The sequence below is a fragment of the Triticum urartu genome, chromosome 4 (assembly GCF_003073215.2).
Source record: "Triticum urartu cultivar G1812 chromosome 4, Tu2.1, whole genome shotgun sequence".
Classification (NCBI taxonomy): domain Eukaryota; kingdom Viridiplantae; phylum Streptophyta; class Magnoliopsida; order Poales; family Poaceae; genus Triticum; species Triticum urartu.
Window position 1 is genome coordinate 397,805,496 of NC_053025.1, and position 5,522 is coordinate 397,811,017.

Sequence of the window (5,522 nt, forward strand, 5' to 3'; positions counted from 1 at the left end):
AATTCTCCCATCATAGACATTTGATATTCCTCACTCATCATATAGGCAAATTCATCACTATAAGTTGGTTAGTACAGCCAAAGATAATATCAGCAACATATATTTGGCACATGAATAATTCATCATCATAGGTTTTGGTGAAAAGAGCCAGGTCAAGTGAACCGGGTTTGAAGCCTTTCTTCATGAGGAATTCCTTCAAAGTAACATACCACACCTGAGGAGCCTGCTTGAGGCCATAGAGGGCCTTATTGAGTCTGAAGACTTTGTCAGGATGCTTAGGATCTTCAAAACCCGAGGGTTGAGCAACATATACTTCTTCCTCAAGCTTACCATTAAGGAATGCACTTTTCACATCCATTTGATATAAGATGATATTATGATGGTTAGCATAAGCAAGCAATATGCGAATAGCCTCAAGTCTGGCAACAGGTGCACAAGTTTCACCGAAATCAATTCCTTCAACTTGTGTGTAGCCTTGAGCTACAAGACAAGCGTTATTCCTCACCACAAGGCCATTTTCATCTTGCTTGTTGCGATAGATCCATTTGGTACCGATGATATTATGTTGGTGTGGGTCTGGTCGCTTGACAAGTTCCCAGACATTGTTGATCTCAAATTGATGTAATTCCTCTTGCATTGCTTGAATCCACTCAGGCTCCAGAAATGCCTCATCAACTTCGGTGGGCTTTGTGATAGAGACAAAAGCAAAGTGCCCACAAAAGTTAGACAAATGTGAAGCCCTTGAGCGTGTGAGAGGACCTGGTGCATTGATGTCATCGATGAGTTTCTCAATCTACACTTCATTTGCAACGCGAGGATGAGCAGGTTGACGCGTTGAGTGGGCTCAGCATTTTGTTCAGAGCCATTTTCCTTAGGTGCACCAGCATGATTTTCTTCACGTTCTGGAAAGACTTCTTCAGTAGATTCTTCAGTAAGAATGGCATCCTCAGTAGCCTTGAACTTGATGGATTCCTTAGGTGACATTTCGTCTAGCACAGGAGGTAGGTGCTCTCTTTGCGAGCCATTAGTTTCATCGAACCACATATTTATAGCTTCAACAACCTTGTGATGAAAGGTGTTGAATACTTTGTAAGTGTGCGAGTCATTTCCGTAACCAAGCATAAAACCTTCATGTGCTTTCGGTGCAAATTTAGAATTGTGATGAGGATCTCTAATCCAACATTTAGCACCGAAGACTTTGAAATAACTCACATTGGGTTTCTTGTCAGTGAGGAGTTCATATGAGGTCTTTTTGAAGAATTTGTGAAGATATACCCTGTTGATGATGTGGCATGTAGTATCAATTGCCTCAGGCCAGAAGCGAGAAGGAGTCTTGTATTCATCAAGCATAGTGCGAGCCATCTCAACAAGAGTCGTGTTCTTGTGCTCCACGACGCCATTCTGCTAAGGAGTATAAGGAGCAGATAACTCATGAGGAATACCAAATTCATCAAGATAGTCATCAAGAGTAGATAACTCACTCCTAATGTGCTTGATCTTCACACCGAAGTTAGTTGAAGCCCTCGAGGAAAATCGTTTGAAGACTTCTTGCACTTCAGTTTTGGAAGTGATGATATGCGCCCATGTGTAACGAGAATAGTCATCAACAATAACAAAGCCATATAAAGATGTTGCATTTGTGAATGTGGCATAGTGAGTAGGGCCGAAGAGATCCATGTGAAGCAATTCAAATGGACGAGTGGTAGTCTTGATAGTCTTTGAGGGATGCTTCGACTTGGTCATATTTCCAGCTTCACAAGATCCACACAGATTGTCCTTGAGGAATTTGACACCCTCGATGCCGATGACGTGCTTCTTTTGCACGAGTGTGTGCAAGTTCCTCATGCTAGCATGACCTAGTCGCCATAACCAGCCTTCTGAAGCTTTTGCAAGTAGACATGTGGCAGGCTATGGTCCTGTAGAGAAATCGACAATATACAAGTCTCCTCTACTAAAGCCTTTGAAGACTTTGGAATTTTTAGATTCCATGATCACAACACAACGATATTTTCCAAAGACAACAACCATATCAAGATCACAAATCATTGAGACAGACATGAGGTTGAATCCTATGGACTCGACAAGCATGACTTTGTCCATGTGTTGATCCTGTGAGATCGCAACCCTACCTAGACCAAATACCTTGCTTTTGCATTTGTCAGCATAGGTGATATGCTTCAGTTGTGATGGAGATAAAGCAGTGTCCATCAATAAGCTATTGTCACCGGTCATGTGATTTGTTCATCCACTGTCGAGGACCCACTCAGTAGCTTTGGGTTGATCATCCTGCAGATGAATTAGTGCATCTTACGAACTCATATACTTCATCAGTGAAGAATATGACATCAAATTCATCAGATCAATTTCATCAAGCAGTACAACAGATATAGTAGTATAAGGACGTGAGAAATGAATATTCATTTCTTCATGATTAGCTTGCGTCCTTTCAAGCATATTCAGGTCTCCAGCAAATCCTTCAGACGTTCAAGTTTGTCTGGAGACCTGACCCTACATAAGAGATTAGTTCTTTTTTTCACCACCCACATCTGGAGGGGTGGCAAAGAGTTCATCATTCTGCGAGCTCCATAAGAGAAAGGTGGCATAGCAGCTAGTCCACTTCGTTTCACAGAAGAGGGGTTAGAATAAGCATATGAATAAGCAAAGAAATTCTTCGAGGACTTATGAACATAGTGATTTGAAGAATAATGCACATATTCATAACCCTTAGGCTTTCCCTGCGAAACAAAAGTGTTAGCATGATGATGTTCATATGAGGATTTTGATCCATATGAGGAATTGGATCCATATGAAGAATTTGGTCCATATGAAGAATTTGATCTGGGGTTCCTATTCTTCACAGGTGGTGTCATGATGACATTCACCTGAAGATTTTCAAGGCACCTTTTGGGAACCCGGATTTTTTTCATAGTAGGACCATTACTGCAGTTAGTTCCAACATATCTAGCAAATACTTCACCATTCTGATTTTTGAACAGTTTATAGTTGGAGTCAAATGACTCATCAAAAGAATATGAAGATTCACATGTAAAGCCAGATAAAGTGGATGGATCTATGGGAGGTCCCTTCACAGCAACCCATGAGGTTTTGGGATGCTGCTTAGGTTTCCAGTAGCTCCCATCAGCATTGAGTTTCCTCTCAAAGGCAACACCCTCTTTCCTAGGGTTCCTGTTGAGGATCTGCTTTTTAAGCACATCACAAAGAGCCCGATGCCCTTTGAGGCTTTCATACATGCTTGTCACATAAAATTCCTTCAACCCTCCATTGTAAGTGATACTTGTGGTATCCTCAGATGAGGAATTTGTGACCACAGAGACAGTTGAAGAATTTGCAGCAATAGAAGCATTTGAACTTTCAGGTGAAGAATTAGCAGATTCTCGTTCAATGCATTACAAACCTGGTGGAATGAAATCATCGTGAGCGGAACTGATCTGTTGAGCAAGCAATGACTCATGTTCCTTGTGAAGATCTTCATAACTCACCCTTAGCTTTTCAAGATCTTGCTTTCTTTGAAGAAATTCATAAGAAAGTTTCTCATGATTGGCTCTAAAGGTTATCACACTTAGTCTAAAGTATCTGAAGATTTTCAGATAGAGTTTGAGTTCCATCTATTTCTTCACTCAACAGGTCATCAGTTTTGTCTAGCATATTTTGGACCTTTTCAAAAGCCTGTTGTTGTTTGACAGCAATCTTAGCAAGTTTGGAATAGCTACGTTTGAGGTTTTCATTAGATTCACCCTCACTTGATTCATAGGAGAGATATTTGAGTACCTTGGCACCTCTTGCCATGAAGGAATAGGTGGGAGCGTAGTCATCGTTGCCGTCGTCAGCAGTGCTAGGGAAGTTAGTTTCCTCAATGTTAAAGATGGACTTGCTGAAGAAAGTAGTAGCGAGGGCTAGGCTCGCCACACTAGAGTTTGACGCCTCAGATCCCTCTTCTTCCTCATTTTCCACAGATTCAGCTTCAGAGTCCATTTCCTTGCCAATAAATGCCCGAGCCTTTTTGGAGCTGCTCTTATTGTGAGATGAAGACTTGGAAGATTTTGATGATGAGGACTTTGAAGATTTCTTCTTCTTCGAGTCATCAAAACTATCATCCTTATACTGCCTCCATCCGGAAATACTTGTCATCAAAATGAATAAAAGGTGATGTATATAAATGTATTTTAGTTCTAGATACATCCATTTTTGTCCATTTTGATGACAAGTATTTTCGGGCGGAGGGAGTATTTCTTCTTTTTTGACTCCTTCACCTACTGAGGACAATCAGTAATGTAGTGGCCAGGTTTCTTGCATTTGTGGCAAGTCCTCTTGTTGTATTCACGGGATGAGGAATCTGATCTCATGTCATTACCTCTTGAAGATTTTACAAGGCGACCACGTCTTGAGAACTTCTGGAATTTCCTCACGAGCATTGCTAGCTCCTGGCTCAGTTCTTTAGGTTCACCAAGGCTACTACCAGAATCTTCTTCTTTAGATTCAGAGACAGCCTTGGCCTTTTGTGTGCAAGATCGACCATATCCTGGTCTGTAGAGGTCTCTCTTCTCAGCAAGTTGGAACTCATGAGTATTTAGCCTCTCAAGGATATCAGCAGGATCAAGTGACTTCTATTCTCCACATTCTTGAATCATCAGCGCAAGAGTGTCAAATGAGGAGTCAAGCGATCTCAGCACTTTCTTCACCAACTCATGGTCGGTGATGTCAGTGGCATCAAGTGCTTGAAGCTCATTTGAGATGTCAGGGAGGCGATCAAAGGTTTGTTGAGCATTTTCATTGTCGAGTCTTTTGAAGCAGTTGAAGAGATTGCGAAGAACGTCAACTCGAGAGTCACGTTGTGTTGAGACTCCTTCGTTGACTTTGGACAGCCTATCCCAGATAAGCTTTGCTATCACCAAAGCACTCACTCTTCCATACTGTCCTTTGCTCAGATGGCCACATATGATATTCCTCGCTTGAATCTCTTCACATCAGCGGCATTCATGGAAGGTGTGATGGAGGGAATGCCATTTTCCACAATGTACCAAAGATCATTGTCAATTGCCTAAAGATGGATGCACATCTTATTCTTCCTGTAGGGGTAGTCCGTCCCATCGAAGGTAGGACACCCAACTGAGACCTTGATCATGCATGCAGTCGACATAACTAAAACACCAGGGGGTTAAACCAAAATCACACAGAACAAGGGAGTACCTTGCTCTGATACCAATTGAAAGTGCGTTATATCGACAAGTGGAGGGTGAATAGGCGATTTTTACAAATTCGTCACTGAGGAAATTCTAGGTGACAAATTTCCTAAGTAATGAACTACTTGGTAGCAGAATAAGTACTCAGGTGCATGCATAACAGAGCAGTAGCATAGTCATCATGATGAAATGAAACAAGCACAGAGCACAAGTCAAACAGGATAAGCAGGCTGAAGACAGAGTGACTGAAGAATTAGGATTGAGGAAATTGAGGAAGTCTTCAGTCAAAGTCTTCAAACAGTAACAGTCAAGTTCATCAAC

General features: G+C 41.6%; 1 pseudogene; it reads right to left on the reverse strand.

Moving 5' to 3' along the window:
• Window positions 1–3,585: 3,585 nt before the first annotated feature.
• On the reverse strand, window positions 3,586–4,649 carry LOC125554772 (annotated as a pseudogene).
• Window positions 4,650–5,522: the final 873 nt, after the last annotated feature.